Genomic DNA, 24,144 nt, shown 5'->3' on the forward strand with positions numbered 1-24,144 from the left:
TCCTTGCTCATTTTCATGTCCTCTTAAATACAAAGAATTGCTAAATTCTTTATTCCCAATATCATGTCTCAGACATTTGTTCCAGATTAAAACATTAGCTGTCAGAAGTGGGATTTGAGACCACGCCTCCATTGGAGACTGCGACCTGAACGCAGCGCCTTGGACCGCTCGGCCATCCTGACTGATACAACAGAAATCCAGTAGGACCTGTCTCAAAAATTATAATAATGTAAATTAAACATGTCATGATCTAGTAGGTTTTCAGTCATCCATGTCATAGTTAACAAGGGAAGGTTTCTCAACTGTCAGCCCAAATATATGGGCGTTCATGGAGACATGGAAGAAAGTCACCAGGGTGGCAATCTGTTATAGTACCACTGTATGCATGTGTACCTGCATGCATTTCAAAATGTAGGCCAAGAAAAAAAAGAAACAGAGCCATACTGACACAAAAAAAAGAATTTTACAGCAGAAAGCACCAAACTGATAACTGTCTTCATGGTCTAAACGTGTCAAATATTGCCGTATAATGTCCACATTGAGTCCAGATGTGTCCGTTTTGGTTCCTGATCCATGCTTTATCCCAAAAGTGCACAACTAGGCCAAGGGCAACTGGACTTGGTAAAAGGTCCTCTGCAGAAGTTTTGTCTCTCATCCAAGAGACTTCTTTAGTTGTTTTTTACACAGAAAGGGTTGGACACAGTGCCCACTCCCCCACCCATATCTGACAATTGAAAGCTGTGGGGAAAGGGGGGTTCCAAAGCTAATAGACCATTCAACAAGCAATTCTGATGCACTATACTGGCCCATTCAGGATGAGCACTTTAAACTCTGACTGCAGCAACACAAGTTTAAATTTCAATGATAGCTTATTTTTATGGTGATTATGAGACTGAATACAAAGTGTGTATCCCCCATGCAACTCAAAGCCTATCACTTCCAGTCAATACTGTCAAGTTTGGAGCTCCTTCTGATTAGATTAACAACCAGGTGACTCCTCAACATGCCCCCACCAACATAAGCTTACTTTAAACTAGATGTGGAAAGTTGAAAGGTTGATCTTTTTCACCTGTGCTGTGGCTTAAAACCAGGTTCCACCGAGATTTGAACTCAGATCACTGGATTCAGAGTCCAGAGTGCTAACCGTTACACCATGGAACCCTTATAAGAGTTTGCTAGGCAGTTTCTTTCATTATTTTCACATGTGTGATATTAAAGGCACACAACAATCACAACAATTAAAATATCACGCCCCAATATATTCTCGGTTTTGAGGCCTCGCCCCTACTATTTACGACATGGCCAGACGTAATCCGGCTAAGAAGCAGCACTTTTCAGAGGTGGAGATTGAAACCCGGACATCTCAGTTTAATTTGCAGTAAAGTATACACTTAAATGTACCCATATTTAAATAAACACACGGTAACAAAGTTTATGCAGTGTTTTTTATTTTACTCGTGTTTTTTTTGTGAGTCAGTGTAAATATTAGTGCAAATCAGTATTGCACTGCTTTTCAGGTTGTTTCCGAGTGGTTAAGGCGATGGACTTGAAATCCATTGGGGTCTCCCCTCGCAGGTTCGAATCCTGCCAACAACGAGAGGTGCTCTTTAATTGTGGTCACACATCTCATTATGGCAGATGTGCCTTCATGGACAATATAATATCAAATAGTTACTGGAAGCCACGGATGCATCTCTACTTTCTACTCCTTACATTTTTACAAAATTGGCTTGTTACTTTAGTTTTGTACTAAAGGTTGTCTATCAGGTGTAATTGTGAGTCCATGTCGGAGAATAGCGCGGACACCCGCCTCACGCCGCGAGCAGGCGCGCACGGCACACGGAGACAAAAGTGAAAAAAAAAAGAAAAAGAAAAAGAGACTAGCTGTTTGGAGGATAACCAGCTGAGATTGTGTGCGTCTTTGAGAACTGTAAGTCATATAACTGATGATGTCAGTTCATTTAAGCCTGTTGTTGTATTGGTCTATAAATCTGGTACATTTAAAAGTTAGCTTGTCTGTGTTCTTCTCCTGTTACCTAGGTTACACCTGGCTGATGATTCGACATAATGGCGATTGTTGAACGTCCTTGCTCATTATGATAATGTAATTAATAGTGGGTTCATTGTTATTATTTACTAGCATATATGATTCCTTGTTATTTATTTATTTTCTTACCACACACACAGCCATAGCAGAGCTAACCCCCCCCCCCCCCCATGTTTATACTGATGATTGATTGTAATAAAGCATCAACAGAGAGAAGTTGTCTCCATCTGTGTTTTAACAGACACACCTGGGGCCAAATTGGAAACCAGAATCAGCTTTAAATCCAGTCCTAATCTAGTCCTCAATAAATTTTAAATAATTTCACTGGAGTTAGTTATTATTTTTGCATCATCAATACCAACATGAATCTAATTGAATGGCAATATTCACGGAATTCTCACAAAATCACAACTGAATTCATATCTTGATACTTGCGTGAGAATCTTATTAACCTGGAGTCCCAGTCTCTGTCACAATAAATAGGCTATATGTTTATATATGTTTTAGGCCTATTGGCAGACGGCCATTTAAAATGTAGGCAATGGCATATAAAGAATAAAGAATAAAGAGTCTTTTCTCCATGTCTACTGTAGTTTCTCAGTGTGCTCTCTAGTAACATCTGTCTGGTCCAGGTAGCTTTGTCATTGATAAGGCTACTTTTACTTTTATATTTTAAGTATATTGCTAAGCCTTTACTTTGTTACTTTTTTACTTGAGCTAAGAAGTTAAATCAGTACTTATACTTTTACCAGAGTATTTATTAACACAATTCTCTCTACTTCTACTTGAGTAGGGGAAGTGAGTACTTTTGGCATCTCTGGATGTTAACACGTAACTTCATCCGTCTTTGCTGTTGCATTGCGATAACAAATAACTATGTTTGTGTAAAGTAATCGACAGGCTTTATGTCCGTGTTGAGTAGGGAGGGAAATGTAATGCATACTCCTACGTTTTATCTTCTTCTAATATTTATCATGGAGGAGGAAGTGATATAGCGCCCTATTAAACAAAAAGTGAGAAAAACAGCAGTGAGAGAAACAAATCAAGGGACTGAAGAGCAGGAAGAGGGAGAGCCAGAGGAGTTTGGGGAGTTTGGAGAGAGGGCGTGTGATGAAAAGGAGGGCTCTGACACAGAGAGGGATATTCCAGAGGGTGAGGAAGATGAAGAAGAGGGTGAGGAGGAGGAAGAAGAGAGTGAGGAGGAAGAAAACATAAATGGGACAGAGGGAGGAACAGCCAGAGGGACAACAAGTGGATCCATGTGGATCAAGTACTGCACCATCAGGTTTGTGATGAAGAAGGTTCTTACTATTTTCAAAGCAGTGCAATTACACTTTCATTGTAGGTCTGTCCTTAAAATGGTGCTTTCTGCTGTAAAATTCTTTTTTTTGTGTCAGTATGGCTCTGTTTCTTTTTTTTCTTGGCCTACATTTTGAAATGCATGCAGGTACACATGCATACAGTGGTACTATAACAGATTGCCACCCTGGTGACTTTCTTCCATGTCTCCATGAACGCCCATATATTTGGGCTGACAGTTGAGAAACCTTCCCTTGTTAACTATGACATGGATGACTGAGAACCTACTATATCATGACATGTTTAATTTACTACATTATAATTTTTGAGACAGGTCCTACTGGAACTCTGTTGGATCAGTCAGGATGGCCGAGCGGTCCAAGGCGCTGCGTTCAGGTCGCAGTCTCCACTGCAGGCGTGGGTTCAAATCCCACTTCTGACATCTACTGTTTTTCTGAGACATGATATTGGGAATAAAGCAGTTCTATGTATTTAAGAGGACATGAATGTGCGCAAGAAGCTCAATGGCCACTACAGGGTTTTGTGGGCATCTTTATTGTCAACAGATGTAAAGTTACCATGTGTTTGTACACAGTAGACATATCTACTGCTGTCTTCACTGTCTGTGGCAAGTCCTTCAAAACCTGTTCTTGACTTGCTTTTTTCCACATCCTCTGGATACTTAGCTAACTAAATGACTTAAGTTGGCCAATAATTGTTGCTTTTTCATCTTTGTTGTGATTGTTGTGTGCCTTCAATATCACACATGTGGATACCATGAAAGAAACTGTCTAGCAAACCCTTGCAGCACTTCTAAAGGTTCCTTGGTGTAATGGTTAGCACTCTGGACTCTGAATCCAGCGATCTGAGTTCAAATAGCAGTGGAACCTGTTTTTAAGTTTTATGTCTCCATTAGCTTAAGTTAAGTGTAATGTCTTGTTTGTGTTGTAGTATGGAACCATTTTCCTGTCTTTTATGTATTATGAAAGTCCGTTCTTGACTTGCTTTTTCCCACATCCTCTGAACGCTTAGCTAACTAACTGACTTAATTGGCCAATAATTGTTGTGATTGTTGTGTGCCTTTAATATCACACATGTGGATATTATGAAAGAAACTGCCTAGCAAACCCTTGCAACACTTTGAAAGGTTCCATGGTGTAATGGTTAGCACTCTGCACTGTAAATCAAGCGATTTAAGTTCAAATCTCAATAGAACCTGTTTTTATGCCACAGTATAGGTGAAAAAGATCAACCTTTCAACTTTTCACATCTAGTTTAAAGTAAGCTAACAGGGTTATTCTCCTTGGTCATTTAGACTGTAAACAGTATGTTGGTGGGGGCATGTTGAGGAGTCACCTGGTTGTTAATGTAATCGGAAGGAGCTCCAAATTTGACAGTATTGACTGGAAGTGATAAGCTTTGAGTAACATGGGGGATACACACTTTGCATTCAGTCTCGTAATCACCACAAAAATTAGGGATCACTGAAATTTGAACTTGTGTTGCTGCAGTCAGAGTATACGGTGCTCATCCTGAATGGGTCAGTATAGTTCATCAAAATTGCTTGTTGAATGGTCTATTAGCCTTGGAACCCCCCTTTCCCCACAGCTTTCAATTGTCAGATATGGGTGGGGGAGTGGACTCTGTGTCCAACCCTTTCTGTGTAAAAAAAAACAACTAAAGAAGTCTCTTGGATGAGATTCAAAACTTAGATTAATGCATATACACATCTACTTTCTTTTATATTACTGTATATACACATCAACTTTCTATTTGATTCATCATCACAATTCATTATGACATCAACTTTCTTTTTAATAAATGCATAAACACATCAACTTTCTTTTTCATTAAAAGGACATAACAGCTGCTACTTAGCAGTTCCCAGTAAATTACTACTTCCCAGTCCCAACCCTCGCGGTAATTCTCACTTGGTGTGCCGCTTTCCAAATCCAAGGCCTCACCTATTCCCCCATTGTCACAGGGCCAATATTTTGTCCTTGCTGTTTTTCTGCCATTCAATAGTGCAAATCTTGCTACACTTTTGTATGGCTTTATCTTGTCAAGTATTATAACAACGTTTTGATACCAGGAACCCAACGAGGTTTCACAGATCATTCAGTTTTTGCAACAACTTCTGGCGGTAAAATCTGCCAGCCATGTCTCTTCAGGTCCGTTGACAGTTTGGGCAACGGGCAGCTCCACGTGCATCGTTAATTATTTTACAATTCAGTATGCCAAATTTAAAGTGCTTCCCTCTAGACCAGTGATTTTCAACCTTTTTTGAGCCACGGCACATTTTTTACACTTACAAAATTCTGGGGCACACCACCAACCAAAATGACACTCTAACACAATACATACAATACATATAGTTAATAATATAGTTTCTAAATGTATTTATACTCACTTAGTGTGAAACCTGGGCCTGTTTCGATGAACACAAAATGGATATCCTGGTAAGAATGGTAGAAAGACACACACAAAGCTCTTCCTCAACACCTCTCAGTCTCTCTCTGTTTTTCGTTTTTATCGCAGTCAAGCTTGAGAAGCTCAGCTCACATAGATATGTGGTTGAAAACGGGAGCAATGTCAAAATAGCTTAGTTGGCCAGAATGGGGAACTCCTTGGCAACAGATAACCAAAAACTGTCCAAAGGAAGATCAGCAAAGTTTAGCTTTAAACCACGATCTTGTTTCAGTTCAATGAGTTCCTCTTGCTCCTTTAAAGTCATGTCCTCTCTAAAACACATCTCATATGTCTTGGGAGTCACACTGTGAAGAAATAATCATCATAACTTATACAGATGATGAAATACATACACTTTTTCAAAGAAAGTCCAGACGCTTTTGCCCTCATGACATTTACTTATAATAATGACATATGTATTGATATTACACCCACAGCAACGCTACACAAACATTTGTGTGTCTAAAACAGTTCTCCTAAATGCGAAAATAAACATAATAAACATTATAACTCATACAAAGCACATACTATTTACATTTATTCAAATAAGGCCCAAATACATCCCAAATCTCAAACCAGTGGGGCCATTTTCCTCTATAAAACGGTATGTATCTATCTTGTTCGGCTATACCATCTTTGATCGCATACTTGACTAGTGTGACCATAGTGTGACTGGGAAGATTGACCTATTTAGGACTCCATACTCTTTGTGTGACGTTGTCTCCCATACATGGGCATATTACTTCCTTTTCTTCCGTAAACAGAGGGCAGAACGGAGCCGGGAGCTAGTGGCATAAATAAGCAAAAACGCGATGAATTATGGACATAAAGTGGTTTGGATTTAATGCTCAACGACCCCGAAAAAGGCTGGAAGTTCCAAGCTGGATAGAAAATCACCTGTAGAGGTTAGAAAGACCCGGAAGAGACCTCCGTAACAGCTAACTCGTTAGCTTTTAGCTGCAACTTTTGGTAAGTTTCTATCTTTTATGGTTATTAAATGATTAAGCTATGAATCAGAGGTGCTGTTTTTGCTTGTAGGCGAGTCTCTCGGGTTCAGAGGGTTGGCCATTTAGACTGTAAACAGTATGTTGGTCACCTGGTTGTTAATGTAATAGGAAGGAGCTCGAAATTTGACAGTATTGACTGGAAGTGATAGGCTTTGAGTTACATGGGGGATACACACTTTGCATTCAGTCTTGTAATCACCACACAAATTAGGGATCACTGAAATTTGAACTTGTGTTGCTGCAGTCAGAGTACACAGTGCTCATCCTGAATGGGCCAGTATAGTGCATCAGAATTGCTTGTTGAATGACTTATTAGCTTTGGATTGTCAGATATGGGAGGGGGAGTGGGCTCTGTGTCCAACCATTTCTGTGTAAAAAAAACACTTAAGAAGTCTCTTGGATGACAGACAAAACATCTGTGGAGGACCTTTTACCAAGTCCAGTTGCCCTCAACCTAGCACTTTTAGGGTAATAGCATGGATCAGGAACCAAAATGGACACATCTGGACTCAATCTGGGCATTTTATGTCAAAATTTGACACGTTTAGACCATGAAGACAGTTATCAGTTTATTTCCCATCTGGCAGGGACATTTCTGGATTCAGGTGGACATTGTGGACAGAAACATTGGTGGATCTTGATTCCCACCATAGGATTTGGCCTGCATTGCACATTCCCTTCACATCCCGTGCAATGTATTGCCATTGTCGAGCACATTGCCACCCTGGTGACTTTCTTCCATGTCTCCATGTCTCCATATATTTGGGCTGACAGTTGAGAAACCTTCCCTTGTTAACTATGACATGGATGACGGAGAAACTACTATATCATGACATGTTTAATATAATATATTTTATATATATATATATATATTATAATATATATATAATTTTTGAGACAGGTCCTACTGAAAGTCCGATGAATCAGTCAGGATGGCCGAGCGGTCCAAGGCGCTGCGTTCAGGTTGCAGTCTCCACTGAAAGCGTGGGTTCAAATCCCACTTCTGACAACCCCTCTCTTCATCTGGAACTAATGTGAGAGATGTGATACTGGGAATAAAGTACTTAGCAGTTCTTTGTTTTTTAAGGGGAAATAAATGTGCGCAAGAAATGCAATTTCAAGTAAAGTGTTTTGTGAGCATTTTCAACAGATATAAATTCACCATGTGTTTGTACACAGTAGACATATCTACTGCTGTATTCACTGTCTGTGGCAAGTCCTTCAAAACCTGTTCTTGACTTGCTTTTTCCCACATCCTCTGAACCCTTAGCTAACTAAATGACTTAAGTTGGCCAATAATTGTTGTGATTGTTATGTGCCTATCACACATGTGGATATTATGACAGAAACTGCCTAGCAAACCCTTGCAACACTTTTAAAGGTTCCATGGTGTAATGGTTAGCACTCTGGACTCTGAATCCAGCGATCTGAATTCAATACAGTCTGAGCTAACCGGCCGGCTTTTTAACTGTTTAAAAAGAACAGATGTCCAGAAACAATTAAGGCCAAATCGAGCTAAATTGGCCAAGTTCTGGATGAGCTGGATGAGTTGTACACTTTGTGTAAAGTGGCGTGTCCAAACAAGAAGATGGAACATGATGGAAAGAGATGTAAGAAAAAATGTAACACACACATACACACACACATACACACACACAACACACATACAAACACACACACACACACAAAGACAATTGTACGGCAATGGTCCAAAAAAACCAACGAAAACAACAACAAAGCAACAACTACAACACCTCGAAAGGGCACCAGCTGCTCGTCCACCGACACGTCGGCGCCCGGGTTGTAGAGGTGAGGCAGCTGCCGCGTCCACTCGTCCCACACCTCTCGTACGGCCGCCAGTTTGTCCGAGGCTTGGCGGGCAGCTCTCGACTTGCGGTCTTCGAATCGCAACAGTCTAGAGTACGCGTGAAACTGCTTGATTGGCATTGTGGCGCGGAAAATGGCCCTGCCTCTCTCCTCGTGCCACAGGCTCTCCTCGTTGCGGGACCGGTAAACGCCCGCGAGGAGCAGCAGCCCGAGGTAGGCTTGCAGGTCCGTGACGTCCATCGCTTTCTACTTGCCGGCAGTGGCACATCTCCTTTGACCCTCGAGGTTCGTGGCGGCCACAACCATGTCTTTGATTTGCCGCGTGACAAACAGGCCAAACGCAGACACTATGTCGTGGACGTGTTCCGCGGCGTACTCAGTGGGTCCCGGGCGCTGTAGTAGCAGCGCGGCAGCCGCGTCTGTCGTGTCCTCTTCTTGGTCGGGTTTGTCTTTTTCGGTGGCGTGGCAATGAGGTCTAGGGACACTGGGATGACACGTTTTTGAGGACAATTTTACTTTGCCATCTTTTGACACAAATGTTTCCTCATCCTCCTCTTGCCCCTCTTCTTCACTACCCTCTACTTCTTCTTTTTCTTCTTCTTCTTCATCGTCTTCTCCTACTTGTACTTCTTTGTCTTCGTCTTCGTCTTCTTCTTCTTCTTCTTCTTCGTCCCTTGCATGTCCACCCTCTTCTTCTTCTTCTTCTTCTTCTTCTACTTCTTCTTCTTCTTGTCCTTCTTCGTCTTGAACTTAAACATCCACTTGGCCTTGGCCATCATCTTTGTCGTCGTCGTCGTATGACGACAACAAGAAGACAAATGTGTCTAAAGTGTATATTGTGTGTGTGTGTGTGTGTGTGTGTGTGTGTGTGTGTGTAATAAAAATAATTAGTAGGCTAATGTCAAGCTTTTAGTTTTCTTTTTTTAACCTCCCTTTCCACTCGCCTTTGCCTTTCCTGTTTTTACTACAACTACAAGCCACTGGCCAGAATCTCAGGGACTCAAAGGCAGGACGATGGGAGGGTAGCAGAACTAATACGACCGATTGAGTGTACCACGGGTCCCTGGGACCCGAAGGACAATGTCAAGGGTCCCCGTGTCCTGAAGGACAATGCCACGGGTCCTTGGGATCCGCAAGGCCAATGCCACGGGTCCTATGGACCCAAAGGACAATGTCATGGGTCCCGGGGACCCAAAGGACCACGTCAAGGGTCCTTGGGACACAAAGGACAATGCTACGGCTCCCTGGAACCCAAAGTACAACGCCACGGGTCCCGGGGACTCGGAGGACAACACTATGGGTAAAACTGCACGGGTCCCTAGGACCCGAAGGACAACAAAAGGGTTAAGAAGCGCCTGGCTAGCTCAGTCGGTAGAGCATGAGACTCTTATTTTCAGGGTCGTGGGTTCGAGCCCCACGTTGGGCGGTGGTGTTTTAGAGAGTGGGAATGCCTGAGTTCTGTACCGTATCAGGTGGCTGTATTGGGGAAGATCGTCTGTCAATCGCAAGATTAGCAGTTCCATCCCAGTGTAAAAATCCCTGTAATTTACCAGACTAAAATGTGCCTGCATTCTACGATCATGGCCTGTGCTGACCTCCTGTTCCTCAGATCAAACTATAGTCTGGTGATAATGCATGTTCAAATTCTAAAACTTCAACCTATTGTTCTAGAAGTGCAGCTTAACATTCTAGAACTGCAGCTTAAAAGAAAGATGATGTGTATTTTCATTAATTCAAAATAAAGTTGATGTGTATATGCATTAATCCAAAATAAAGTTGATGTGTATATGCATTAATCCAAAATAAAGTTAATCAAAAAGAAAGTTGATGTGTATATGCATTAGTAAGTAGACCTTGTGGCGTGTATGTGTGTGTCTGTGTGTGTTGTGGGGCTGCTAAATGTCAAGGGCTGGGAGGAGATGGATGCAGAACAACGTGGTAGTACACTGTGTGTGTGAGTGAGAGAGACAAATATAAAAAGCTTCAAGTAGACTCTAATAATATAATCATATTGTTTCTTCCACTTATTAAAATATCTGACTTTATTGCCACTATCTGTTTCTGCTTCTTTTGATTTTGATTTGAGCACTAAGCACCTCTCTCCTCCTTCTCTCCATCTGCATGCAATCTCATCCCATTAATGCATGTTACTAACTCAACTTCTTCCCTTTCCTGGAGTCTTGTGCTCTCTCAACCCCGTAGTCTTGAGACCGGGTCCGGTTCTTGGCCAATGCAGTTTTCCTTTACATCTTTTCGTAATTAGCTTTTTTTGCTGACATTTGTGAAAACATAATGTGGCCATGCGGACTGATTGTTTTCACTGGTGCAATTTTGACCCAATCAAGCATTGGTGGTTCAGTGGTAGAATTCTTGTCTGCCGCGTGGGTGACCTGGGTCCGATTCCCAGCCAATGAACTTTTCCTTCACTACTATTTGGAATTAACCCCTGCACAAAAGGGGCATGTTTGTGTGAAGGCAAACAACTTATTTCTGGTCGACTAGATTTCAGTCATGCATGTTAGCTCCATTTTGTTTGTTGGTGCACTAGGCACCCCAAGAGACTGGGATCCGGGGTTGCTTGAAGACGGCTAAAATTACCTTTTTGCTGACACTTGTGAAAACATAATGTTGCCATGCAGACTGATTTTTTTCAGCGGTGCAGTTTAATGTGCGTCAAGCATTGGTGATTCAGTGGTAGAATTCTCGCCTGCCACGCGGGAGACCTGGGTCTGATTCCCGGCCAATGCAGGTTTCCTTTAGTACTATTCTGAATTAGCCCTTGCACTTAAGGGGAATGTTTGTGTGAAGGCAAACAGCAAATTTCTGGTGATGTTAACTTCTAGATTTCAGTCATGCATGTTAGCTCCGTTTTGGTTGTCGGTGCAATAGGCAGCACAAGAGACTGTCATCCGTGTTTGATGGAAGATGGATTAAATTACCTTTATGCTGACAATTGTGAAACCGTACTGTGGCCATGCAGACTGACTTTTTTCAGTGGGGGAATGTATACCGCGTCAAGCATTGGTGGTTCAGTGGTAGAATTCTTGCCTGCCACGTGGGAGACCTGGGTCCGATTCCCGGCTAATGCAGCTTTCCTTTACTACTATTCGGAATTAGCCCCTTCACAAAAGGGGAATGTTTGTGTGAAGGCAAACAGCTCATTTCTGGTGATATTAACTTCTAGATTTCATTCATGCATGTTAGCTCCATTTTGATTGTTGGTGCACTAGGCGCCCAAGAGTCTGTGATCCGTGTTTGATGGAAGATGGATAAAATTACCTTTTTGCTGACACTTGTGAAAACATAATGTGGCCATGCAGACTGATTTTTTTCAGAGGTGCAATTCAAAGCATGTCAAATGTTGGAGGTTCAGTTGTAGAATTCTCACCTGCCACGCGGGAGACAGGACAAAATTCCCGGCCAATGCAGGGGCCTGTTGCACAAAAGCAGAATAAAGATATACAGGATAAGTGAAAAAGCGCAGCTTGACTTAGTGTGATCTGCTCATCGCGGCTTAATCGGTTGCACGTTTGCCGAGCCAGGATGAACAGGTGAAGCTATGTCAATCCAGGTGTAGATAGCTGGGATGAGTGCACGTTCACGGCTTTCTCAAATAGACCATGGGATCGATCACAGATTTACCGATGAAGAATTGAGAAGACGCATGCGCCATATGTTTCACCCAATGAGCAGCAGCTTCTAATGGAAAGTAACGAGGAGGGGAAGAATATATAATATGCAAAAAGGGAAATACGGCTCAAACGGAGAGAAAAAGCCCAACATAGTGGACCCGATTGAATGTGTATGGTTGTAAAAATATCTTCTTAGCCTATAGTCACTCCACATTTTTACAAAGTTGTAGGCTACACTGTGTTTTAATAGCTTACCATGTAAAGCACTATATAAATAAAATGGATTATTATTTAGCCTTTGCCTTAAAAGTGAGCAGAGGGAATTAATGTTCCTTGGGAAATGGACCCTAGGGACTCTAGGCTTAATTTCAAACCCTTATACACAACGTGAGAACATGTTTTACAACCATATGCACAAATCTCTATAAGCTGTGTCTAATACTAAATATCTTTATACAATTAATGTTCATACCGAACAATCAGAATGGGCCAAAAACTAGAAAAAGAAGTAAGTGACTTCAATATATGCTGTGTGCATATATGTAAAACAATGTGTATGTTTTTTTTTCTTCTTCTGACAAGTCACAGCATTAAAATAAAAAGATTAAGAAGCATTGGGGTGTTCCCGGTGTGATGAATGTAAACTACACTATATACAGTACGTATATAGGCCACGTCATTGGTCCAGGGATGTGAGACTAATTGAGAAGGTTATGAAACCAATGTAAGCTATAATAAAACATTAGGCCTACATATTACGGAGTAACACAAACTGTCCTTTATTAGAGAAGGACAAGCAACAAAATGAAATCATGAATGTATTGGTCTCTGACCAGTCTGCCATTAATATCTTCTTGGAATATCGCAGTCTGCTGGCAGGCAATAGCCCACGGCCACCGGAGCACCAGGCACCGGGCAGCAGGCCACCGGGCAGCGGGCAGCAGCCACCGGGCAGCGGGCAGCAGCCACCGGGCAGCGGGCAGCGGCGGCCACCGGCAGCGGCCGCACGCCAGGCAGCCTCGACATAGTACCGTCCCACCGGGAAAAGTCCCACTCCGCATCAGGGTGCCAGTGCAACCATTCCTAACATCTAAACAGCTGTAGGGTTTAAATCAAACTCGCGAAAACAAAAGTGACAAGTAGGCTAATGCATGTTAATAAAAATAAAGCAGAGCACATGCAGAAGACAACGCAATAACTGTTAAACACGTTTATTTCGGATCAGAGCTGCAGCTGATTTGACACATGAGACTCCAGGATTAATCTTAGCCTGGTTGTTAGCCTGCTCTGGACCAGGCTAGCCGCAAAGAATAAATCTCCATGGTTACTTGGCTGGGCTTAATTCAATCTGGTTTCGTGCAACCGAGTCCAAGCTAAATTCATCCAGGATAACTTGAATATCCCGGTTGTTAATGTAATTGGAAGGAGCTCCAAATTTGACAGTATTGACTGGAAGTGATAGGCTTTGAGTTACATGGGGGATACACACTTTGCATTCAGTCTCGTAATCACCATAAAAATTAGGGATCACTGAAATTTTAATTTGTGTTGCTGCAGTCAGAGTTTACAGTGCTCATCCTGAATGGGCCAGTATAGTGCATCAGAATTGGTTGTTGAATGGTCTATTAGCTTTGGAACCCCCCTTTCCCCACAGCTTTCAATTGTCAGATATGGGTGGGGGAGTGGGCACTGTGTCCAACCCTTTCTGTGTAAAAAACTAAAGAAGTCTCTTGGATGAGAGACAAAACTTCTGCGGAGGACCTTTTACCAAGTCCAATGTCCCTTGGCCCAGTTGTGCACTTTTGGGGTAATAGCATGGATCAAGAACCAAAACGGACACATCTGGACTCATTGTGGGAATTGTACGGCAATATATGACACATTTAGACCATGAAGACAGTTATCAGTTTATTTCCCATCTGGCAGGTTTATTTGTGGATTCAGTTGGACATTTTGAAGATAATTGCACAATGTTGACCCAATTGTCAGTCTATTTCCCATCTGGCAGGGACATTTCTGGATTCAGGTGGACATTGTGGACAGAAACATTGGTGGATCTTGATTCCCACCATAGGATTTGGTCTGTATTGCACATTCCCTTCACATCCCGTGCAATTTATTGCCAATGTCAAGCACATTGCCACACTGGTGACTTTCTTCCATGTCTCCATGTCTCCATATATTTGGGCTGACAGTTGAGAAACCTTCCCTTGTTAACTATGACATGGATGACTGAGAACCTACTATATCATGACATGTTTCATTCACTATATTATAATTTTTGAGACAGGTCCTACTGAACATTTGTTGGATCAGTCAGGATGGCCGAGCGGTCCAAGGCGCTGCGTTCAGGTTGCAGTCTCCACTGGAGGCGTGGGTTCAAATCCCACTTCTGACAACTAGTGTTTTCATCTGGAACTAATGTCTGAGTTTGATATTTTTTTACACAGAAAGGTTTGGACACAGTGCATGTGTTGTCAACACATGTAAAGTTACTGACTGTGATTTAACTGAGGGATTTGGTGAAAGTTATCTTTTGTTTTGTAAAACTTTGGGTTGTGTACAAAACAGGAGAAAAGGGTTCTTTGTTGCATCCAGGTTGTTATGTATAACAGATAAAAAGCGCAAATTGACATCATTCCATCCAGTACGGGCAAGATGGGGTTGACAGATAGATTTTAAAATCCACACAAATAAACAGTCAACATAGCTGTTTGCAGGATTTCCGTAAAATTTACGGAGATTAAACTGGGCCGTATAGTGGAGACAGGTCCTACTGATCAGCTGTTGGATCAGTCAGGATGGCCGGGCAGTCCAAGGCGCTGCCTTCGGGTCTCAGTCTCCATTGGAGGCGTGGGTTCAAATCCCACTTCTGACAATTAGTGTTTTCATCTGGAACTAATGTCTGAGACATGATATTGGGAATAAAGAACTTAGCAATTCTTTGTATTTAAGCGGAAATGAATGTGCGCAAAAAACTCAATGGTAAGTACAGCATTTTGTGAGCATCTTTATTGTCAACACATGTGAAGTTACCATGTGTTTGTACACAGTAGACATATCTACTGCTGTATTCACTGTCTGTGGCCAGTCCTTCAAAACCTGTTCTTAACATCCTCTGAAAAATTAGCTAACTAAATGACTTAAGTTGGCCAATAATTGTTTTTTTTTTCATCTTCATTGTGATTGTTGTGTGCCTTTAATAGCACACATGTGGATATTATGAAAGAAACTGTCTAGCAAACCCTTGCAACACTTTTAAAGGTTCCATGGTGTAATGGTTAGCACTCTGGACTCTGAATCCAGTGATCTGAGTTCAAATCTCAGTGGAACCTGTTTTTAAGTTGGATGTCTGCATTAGCTTAAGTTAACTGTAATGTCTTGTTTGTGTTGTAGTATCCATAGAGATTCGTGGTGTAGTATGGAACCATTGTCCTGACTTTTATGTATTATGAAACTTATTGCCACCTGTCTTGCCAGGACTCCCTGGAAGAAGAGTTACTGTAGCTCAGTGGGATTGTTCCTGGTTAAATAAAGGTTAAATAAAAATAAAATTAATCTGTAATATGTCCAAACATCCCTGTCTTCATTATTGACATACTGGAAGTCGCCCATGTTTAATTGGATGCTCTCCAGTTATTGTTGTTTGGTAGATTAACATTATATTTTCCTACTTTGGGGACTTTTCATTTCATTTCATTTTCATTTTCTATTCCCTGGTTGTATTTTTCTGTGACTGCATGTGGTTTTAAATCTGTTGGAGTTTCTTCAGACTAAAGCAAAGACACTGATGATGTCATCCAAAGAAACATAAAGGACAGCAACCTGTTTCCAGAGGACACTAAAGAATGACGGAGCAGCAGGAAACAGAGCAGCTCAAATAGCAAACAGCTGATTTATTCATCTGACTTGTAGGATAACGCCAATGATTGACTTGTTTTAAATGTCTGGGAATGTGGAACAGCTCCATGCTGACTACCTGAAATAAAACAAGGCCACATGCTGATTATTGGGGACTTGATTTGATGGATTTATTCTTCCTGTTGTGTCTCTGTTTAAACTCCTAATTTAAAGGTAAAGTCAGCATCCACTAAAGGTTGTGTTGTTGCTGCTGACAGACTCAGATTATTATTCTAAGTGTGTGACAACATTATGGGATGGATCCCTACAGAGATAGACCTTTTAGTTAAAGAGGAACATCCTTTGAGTTTGGATCCTTTAGTTTCCAACCAGTGGTGATTGTAGGAACAGTGGAAAGATGAACCAAGATGGCTTGTCATATTTTGTTTTTTTCCATTGACTATAGTTGTGTTTGTTATTAACAGAAATCAACCTGTCAACATTTCTATTTGTCATAAAGTTCCAACGTTAAGATTTTTGCCGCCAGTTCAAAATGGAACTGAACACGGAGGTGGATTCCTCCCTAACGGCCGCTCTGCTCTGCTCCGTGCCCCCGCTGTCCGGTAATAGTTAAAGCAGATAAAAACCTAAAGAACACTCAAAAGCTTCAAGATAAAACTTACTTAAGAATAGGGTGACCACCTGCTAATAAGCCCAAGGGGGGACAAGTGGTATGTTTCTGAGGGACAATGTGGGACACTGCCTGGCGCAGCGGTGCCTAATGGGTAATACTGGTTTACCCATTTCTAGCACATACCACCTTACATGGTATATTAATAATGCCCTATGCCCCTGAACATGTGTAACTGCTGATGTAAGCTCATGAATAGGCCAACCAATGTGTATTTTCTAAATAAAGATTAATATTTTGAACATTCATACAATTATAATATAATTGACAGATGCACTTCCACTTACGATTTACTTTAGCTATTTAATTTTATATTTCCTTACAATTTATTCACTTTAAATACATAATATAAAATTATAGGACTAACAGGAATTGTAGTTTCTCAACACCACAGGAACAGTTTAAACAAAAGAGTCTTCCCAGTCTTCCTTGTACCCACCTTCTCTTTTTAACTGATGGTGGGGGGGCCTGACTGCTCAGACTCGGGCTCTTTCTCCATTTTTTGAATTGGAAAGCCCATTCCTAAAAGTCCCTTCCCAGTGTCTGGTATGCACGTGCGTGCGCTGTCATGACAACGAATCAGAGGGATTTTGACTATTTGGCTGATTTACAGTCATATTCTGTACATTCTGGCTGATAGTGACGTTTAGAAGTCAGAGAGACTAAATCCGTTCAGATCACAGATCATCTCCAGTCTGTTGTTAATTAAAATCAGCATCAGATCTCATGTAGAACATTCTGAGAGCTACAATTAAAACTAGAGACTGTTCCAGCTGATATGTGGGTCTGATTATATTTTATTAAATCGGAATCGCACCACAGTGTTTTTGTCACCTCCTCTTCTGAAATTGGCTGGAAACTGTCCGACTTTACCTCCGCTTTTTGTCCCCCCCCTCTACCGGCTGCTGCCGCCGGCTCTCGTCTACTTTACAGGCGCAGTTCATCCCGAACGAGTTGTTCGTTTGGCTGCCTCGGGCTCCAAGATAGAGCGACCAACTTTTTTTTTGAGCAAGCATTGATTATGCGTGACACGGTCTCAATTTGCGGGACGTATGAATTGGGCTTCAAACGCTGTGCGCGCACGCGTTAGCGGGACGGGTGGTCACCCTAGCCTGGACGCGGAGGGGTGTGTGTCTTCTCTCTGCTCTGACTGCAGGCTGTGCCTGCTGCGCGAGGCTACTGCTAACTGTGAGTGCTTTTGGACGGGAGAGGGGCTCACGGCAGCTCCCGTGGTTGAGCAGTTTTTTTCACCTCCCATCCTGTAGTCTACTCGCGCCCCCCCAGGAGAGAGGGGGGCACGCCCCACCGGTTGAGAACCACTGGATTAAAATAACTTAATGATCCTCAGTGGGGAAATTACAATTTACACTCAGTTACTAATCACTCACAGGGCCGAAATACACACACAAACTGCAGTAAGGACATTTGACCCCGACGTGATTTGAACACGCAACCTTCTGATCTGGAGTCAGACGCGCTACCATTGCGCCACGAGGTCTGCTGATTAATGCATGTACACATCAACTTTCGTTTTGATTAATGCATATCTGTTCTTTTTAAGGCATATACACATATGCATACATGCCTATACGTTATATGCCTCTACGTTCTTTTTGAGTAATATACACATACACATAATCTTTCTTTTTGATTAATATAATTTAATCTATAATATTTATTGATCCCCAGTGGGGAAATTACAATTTACACTCTGTGTACACTTTTTCAGTAATCCCACACAGGCCTGAAATACACACACACACACTAAGGATCTATTCAAGCACTAATGGAGACAGGCTCAGATTAATATTCCAAGTGTCTGACAACTTTATGGAAAGGATTTTAAGCATTAAGCATTTTAAAAACATCCACGTAATTGCGATCGCTAAACCCACCAGACTCCATGTAAATTTACAGTAATTTTAGCATCGTAAAACGCACTTCATTAAAAGTTGACAGAACCAAAATAAAACTATGAAAAGCCGTTTTGGGTCGTCTTTTCACTTTTCCAACCATCACAACTCTAGTTTTGGTTTAATAAACTCCTAGTCACCGATTTACATGTGAAAATATGTCTGCTCTATCCACGTTAAAATAATTTACACATTTATAGTGTGATGTGTATATTCTCATAATGTATTACAATATATTTTGTTTTCATCCCTCAAAAATAAATAAAAATAAAATGAGATAAGTCTTATAGACTGGAATTGTCTACGGTGTATGACATCACAGCATTCTATAACACATCTAAAGAACTACTGGCCAATCAGCTGATAGTTCATGATGACGTCATGAGTGAGGTCACAAAACGTCCATAGAGGACCTTATAAGTACAAGCCGTGTTGAGTCTTTAAGTTCAGGGTCCTGCTCCGGGTAGCTGGAGGCCAGCGGCTTCTGCAGAGACTAGGCGCTGCGAAAGCAGTTTGTCTTTGGAGGCCTCTCTGCCAGAAGACTAGGACCAGATGCTGCTAAAGCAGTTGGTCTTTGGAGGACTCGATTCCAGAAGACTAGGACCAGATGCTGCAAAAGCAGTTGGTCTTTGAGGCCTCCTCCTCTGAATCCGCCGACCTCCAGTCAGCCAGAGCAGAGGGCCCGACCTGCTCCGCTGAGGAACAGATACCAGCTCTGGGGGCAGGGGTCAGGGACCAGGGTAAGTGGTTTAGAAAGGTATTAGGGATCATGAATGCGCTTCAGCAAAGCTAAAAACAAGTCTGAAAAAAAGCCCATAGTGTCACACCCACCTTGTGTGTGTGTGTGTGTGTGTGTGTGTGTGAGACCTCTCAGGTCATCTGGGACAGGTCTACTTTCTGTCCCCAGAGTCAGAACTAAACAGGGTGAAGCAGCTTTCAGTTTCTATGCTCCTCATATCTGGAATAAACTCCCAGAAACCTGCAGATCCGCTGCTACTCTCAGTTCTTTTAAATCACGGCTGAAGACCTTCCTTTTTGATGCTGCCTTTCTTTACATGACTGCTCATTTCTTTAAATTTCTTATGCTGCACTGTAACTTTTATTCTTGTGTTTTATGTGTCCTAATGTTTCTATTTTGTTTTTAACTGTCTATTCATGTGTTTTATCAGTTTTTAATGCTTATGATTTTTAACTGTTTGTACTTGTGTTTTATCTGTTTAACAGATTTTATGTAAAGCACTTTGAATTGCCCTGTTGTTGAAATGTGCTCTACAAATAAAGCTGCCTGGCCTTGCCTTGCCTTGTGTGTGTGTGTGTGTGTGTGTGTGTGTGTGTGTGTGTGTGTGTGTGTGTGTGTGTGTGTGTGTGTGTGTGTAACTAGATAAAAAATGAAATGCTTTGGACTTTTAATTGGCACTTTAGGGATTTATGGCTTAGACCAATGCTGTTTATGTTATGTTTAGGTAATATTTTAGGTTTGTCTGTGATTTGTCCTCAGACCTGCTGTACTTTCCTATGGACTATGGGATCAGGTCAGAGTTGACTGTGGGAAAGAGTTATCTGGCATTATTCATACAGGAAAAGCTGGCAGAATACAGACACAATACTAAAAGGCAGCCTTACCGTCAGACTCCTACAAGGGTGAAATGAATGTTTTGTTAAAAATTAATCCAGGTTTCTTGCAATTGCATTTCTAATGAAGGCTGGCAGACTTACACTATCCTTAAAAACCTGCACAGATTCATGTGATTGAGAGAATGTGGTGGGAGGTGAATCCCAGAGTCAACTACCCTTTGAAGACAGCTTTGGTAGAGCTGGGGGACCAAGAGGAAGTCAACATAGAGGACAAAACATCAAAATATTATGTGTCAAACCAAAGACATACCAGCTGGCTAGGATTGGCATCACAAAAGTCACAGAGGCATGGAATGCACACAGGATCCCAGGTATAATTAATTTAATTTTACTGACTACATTACTTACATTACATAACTTTTTTTTTGTAATATTTTTATTGTAAATATGCACAACAATACTTACAGTCACAGATACAATTTATCTTTTTTGTTTTTTAAACATACAGTGCCTTGCGAAAGTATTCGGCCCCCTTGAACTTTTCAACCTTTTGACACATTTCAGGCTTCAAAAATAAAGATATACAATTTTTATTTTTTGTGAAGAATCACCAACAAGTGGGACACAATTGTGAAGTGGAACGAAATCTATTGGATATTTTAAACTTTTTTAGCAAATAAAAAACTGAAAAAATTATTCAGCCCCCTTGCGTTAATACTTTGTAGAGCCACCTTTTGCTGCGATTCCAGCTGCAAGTCGCTTGGGGTATGTCTCTATCAGTTTTGCACATCGAGAGACTGAAATTCTTGCCCATTCTTCCTTGAAAAACAGCTCGAGCTCAGTGAGGTTGGATGGAGAGCGTTTGTGAACAGCAGTTTTCAGTTCTTTCCACAGATTCTCGATTGGATTCAGGTCTGGACTTTGACTTGGCCATTCTAACACCTGGATACGTTTATTTGGGAACCATTCCTTTGTAGATTTTGCTGTATGTTTGGGATCATTGTCTTGTTGGAAGGCAAGGCAAGGCAGCTTTATTTGTATAGCAAATTTCAGCAACAGGGCAATTCTAAGTGTTTTACACAAAATCAGTTAAACAGATAAAACACAAGTAAAAACAGTTAAAAATCATGAGCATTAAAAACTGATAAAACACATGAATAGACAGTTAAAAAATAGACACATAAAACACAAGAATAAAAGTTACAGTGCAGCATAAGAAATTTAAAGAAATGAGCAGTCATTTAAAGAAAGGCAGCATCAAAAAGAAAGGTCTTCAGCCTTGATTTAAAAGAACAGAGTAGCAGCGGATCTGCAGGTTTCTGGGAGTTTATTCCAGATATGAGGAGCATAGAAACTGAAAGCTGCTTCACCCTGTTTAGTTCTGACTCTGGGGACAGAAAGTAGACCTGTCCCAGATGACTTGAGAGGTCTGGGGGGGTCATAGTGTAGTAGCAGATCAGAAATGTATTTTGGACCTAAACCGTTAGGTGATTTATAAACTAGCAAGAGTACTTTGAAATCAATTCTTTGAGGCACAGGAAGCCAGTGTAAAGACTTCAGAACTGGAGTGATGTGATCCAGTCTCTTGGTCTTAGTGAGGACCCGAGTAGCAGCGTTCTGAATCAGCTGTAGCTGTCTGATTGATTTTTTAGGGAGACCTGTAAAGACACCGTCACAGTAGCCAAGTCTACGGAAGATGAAAGCATGGACCAGTTTTTCCAAGTCCTGTTGACACATAAGTCCTTTAACGCTTTATATATTCTTAAGGTGATAGTAGGCTGATTTTGTTATTGTCTTAATGTGGCTGTTAAAGTTCAGGTCTGAGTCCATGACTACACCCAGATTTCTGGCTTTGTCTGTTGTTTTTAACATTGTTGTTTGAAGCTGAGAGCAGACTTTCAATTGTTCCTCTTTTGCTCCAAAAACAACCACCTCAGTTTTTCCTTCATTTAATTTCAGAAAGTTCTGGCACATCCAGCCGTTAATTTGTTCGATGCACTTAGTCAGTTTTTGTATTGGACTATAGTTCCCTGGTGATAAGGTTATGTAAATTTGTGTGTCGTCCGCATAACTATGGTAACTTATTTTGTTGTTCTCCATAATCTGGGCCAGTGGGAGCATGTAGATGTTAAACAGAAGAGGCTCCAGAATAGAGCCTTGGGGAACTCCACACGTCATATTTGTATGCTCAGATGTATAATTACCTATTGTCACAAAGTAATCCCTATTCTGTAAGTAGGATTCAAACCAGTTTAGTACTGAGCCAGAAAGTCCTACCCAGTTTTCCAATCGGTTTAGTAATATGTCATGGTCTACCGTGTCAAATGCCGCACTGAGATCAAGTAATACTAAGATTGAAATTTTGCCACTATCTGTGTTAAGGTGGATGTCATTAAAAACTTTGACGAGAGCCGTGGATAACTGCCTCCTGAGCCTGCCAACATCAAGGAATGCCACACAGCTAATGAGCAAGCTACAGGTCCTCCGAGCCTCCGGAGGGTTGGAGCTGCGCCACTGGGCCAGTAATGTTTCCAGCATAGTTAATCACCTGCCAAAAGAGGCCAGATCAGACAACCTTGATCTCTGGCTTACTCAAGAGGTAGCAGAGGCTGCAGTGTACAGTGTACACAGTGTACAAACAACATACTTAGGCCAAATGAACAGAAATGGCTGATGAATGAACTTTGTGTATATTGTGGCTTAAACTTAAATTTAATTTATCATCTTTAGTCTGTGTTAACGTAACATGCCTTTTTCATTTGCAACCAGGGTTTAATGGGTAGCAATGATGCAAACAGAGGTAATCTCTGCAACAACAACGTGCTGTTGGGAATTGAACCCAGGATCACCTGTTTACTAGACAGGCACTTTAACCAACTAAGCCACAGCACCGCTGGGTGTCAACCCAGATGCCCGGCCATGTTGGAGGAACTCGGTGTAAACACCTGAACGGATTACAGTGCAGTATTGTGCACTTTGGATACTTTATGTGAATGTAGCCATGTCTAAACAACAGAAAAGCATCCAAGATGCAAAGGCATTTAGGGAAGGATGATATTTCGAAAAATTACAGTTTATTGGCGGTGCAGATCCTCACGAGTTGGCTCCCTCTTCTTAGATCCATGACGACCCGGTGATTCTTCCTTCAGTTACATATCCCGATATAGTCAACTAATATCAAATAATTTATTTATTAATTTTTATTCCAGCAGCATCAAAGATGTTGAAATCAGGCCTGGAAAAATGACAAGAACATCTCTCACAATGCAAGTTACAGAGTGACAACAGTTCGGGTGAATACAATCAGTAATACACTTCCTTATATCCAGTGCCCCCAGAGGAAAATAAACCTTGTTTGGAAAACAGTTTAATCTCAAACACAATTAGTGAACCTTAGGCAGACAGTTGGAGCTCTTACGTATTTCTGAACCTGCCCCTTGTGTGTCAAGTTTCTTGACCGGTCATTCTATCTCAGCTGAAAAAGGACATCTTGTCTCTAGGATGGGCTACGGTCTCGACCTGGGACCTGCTAGGATAAACACCGCTTTAGACAACTGTTTCTGTCAGGCTCCACGTCATCTGTTCTTCAAGGAAATGGTGTGGAGTCATAACAAACCCAGTTGTCTCCCATCAAGGAGAAACACACAGATGGCAGATACAGAAGTCATATACTCTGAGAGGCATTGGAGATCTTATTATGAATAATTAATATGAATATCATTGGTTAAATGTAATTTTCCCATTACAAGCCGTATCGTTTTCAGGTCCGGTACAGACATGGAAAGAAGAATGTCATTGCTGACTCTGATGAGTAACGGTTTTAAGAGGGAGGGTGTGTGACGAA

At 41.5% G+C, this 24,144-nt stretch overlaps 6 non-coding genes across 6 annotated transcripts; 4 read left to right on the top strand and 2 right to left on the bottom strand.

Annotated features, from left to right (window-relative positions):
• Window positions 1-1,089: 1,089 nt before the first annotated feature.
• trnaq-cug (transfer RNA glutamine (anticodon CUG)) lies at window positions 1,090-1,161 on the bottom strand. Its single transcript has one exon. It is a non-coding gene; the product is annotated as a tRNA-Gln (tRNA).
• A 356-nt stretch (window positions 1,162-1,517) lies between these two features.
• trnas-uga (transfer RNA serine (anticodon UGA)) lies at window positions 1,518-1,596 on the top strand. The gene has a single exon. It is a non-coding gene; the product is annotated as a tRNA-Ser (tRNA).
• A 2,109-nt stretch (window positions 1,597-3,705) lies between these two features.
• Window positions 3,706-3,788, top strand: trnal-cag (transfer RNA leucine (anticodon CAG)). The gene has a single exon. It is a non-coding gene; the product is annotated as a tRNA-Leu (tRNA).
• A 6,214-nt stretch (window positions 3,789-10,002) lies between these two features.
• On the top strand, window positions 10,003-10,075 carry trnak-cuu (transfer RNA lysine (anticodon CUU)). Its single transcript has one exon. It is a non-coding gene; the product is annotated as a tRNA-Lys (tRNA).
• A 5,469-nt stretch (window positions 10,076-15,544) lies between these two features.
• Window positions 15,545-15,616, top strand: trnaq-cug (transfer RNA glutamine (anticodon CUG)). The gene has a single exon. It is a non-coding gene; the product is annotated as a tRNA-Gln (tRNA).
• Window positions 15,617-18,238: 2,622 nt separating this feature from the next.
• trnaw-cca (transfer RNA tryptophan (anticodon CCA)) lies at window positions 18,239-18,310 on the bottom strand. Its single transcript has one exon. It is a non-coding gene; the product is annotated as a tRNA-Trp (tRNA).
• Between the last annotated feature and the right edge of the window lie 5,834 nt (window positions 18,311-24,144).

The sequence above is a fragment of the Etheostoma spectabile genome, unplaced genomic scaffold (genome assembly GCF_008692095.1).
Source record: "Etheostoma spectabile isolate EspeVRDwgs_2016 unplaced genomic scaffold, UIUC_Espe_1.0 scaffold00018596, whole genome shotgun sequence".
Lineage (NCBI taxonomy): Eukaryota > Metazoa > Chordata > Actinopteri > Perciformes > Percidae > Etheostoma > Etheostoma spectabile.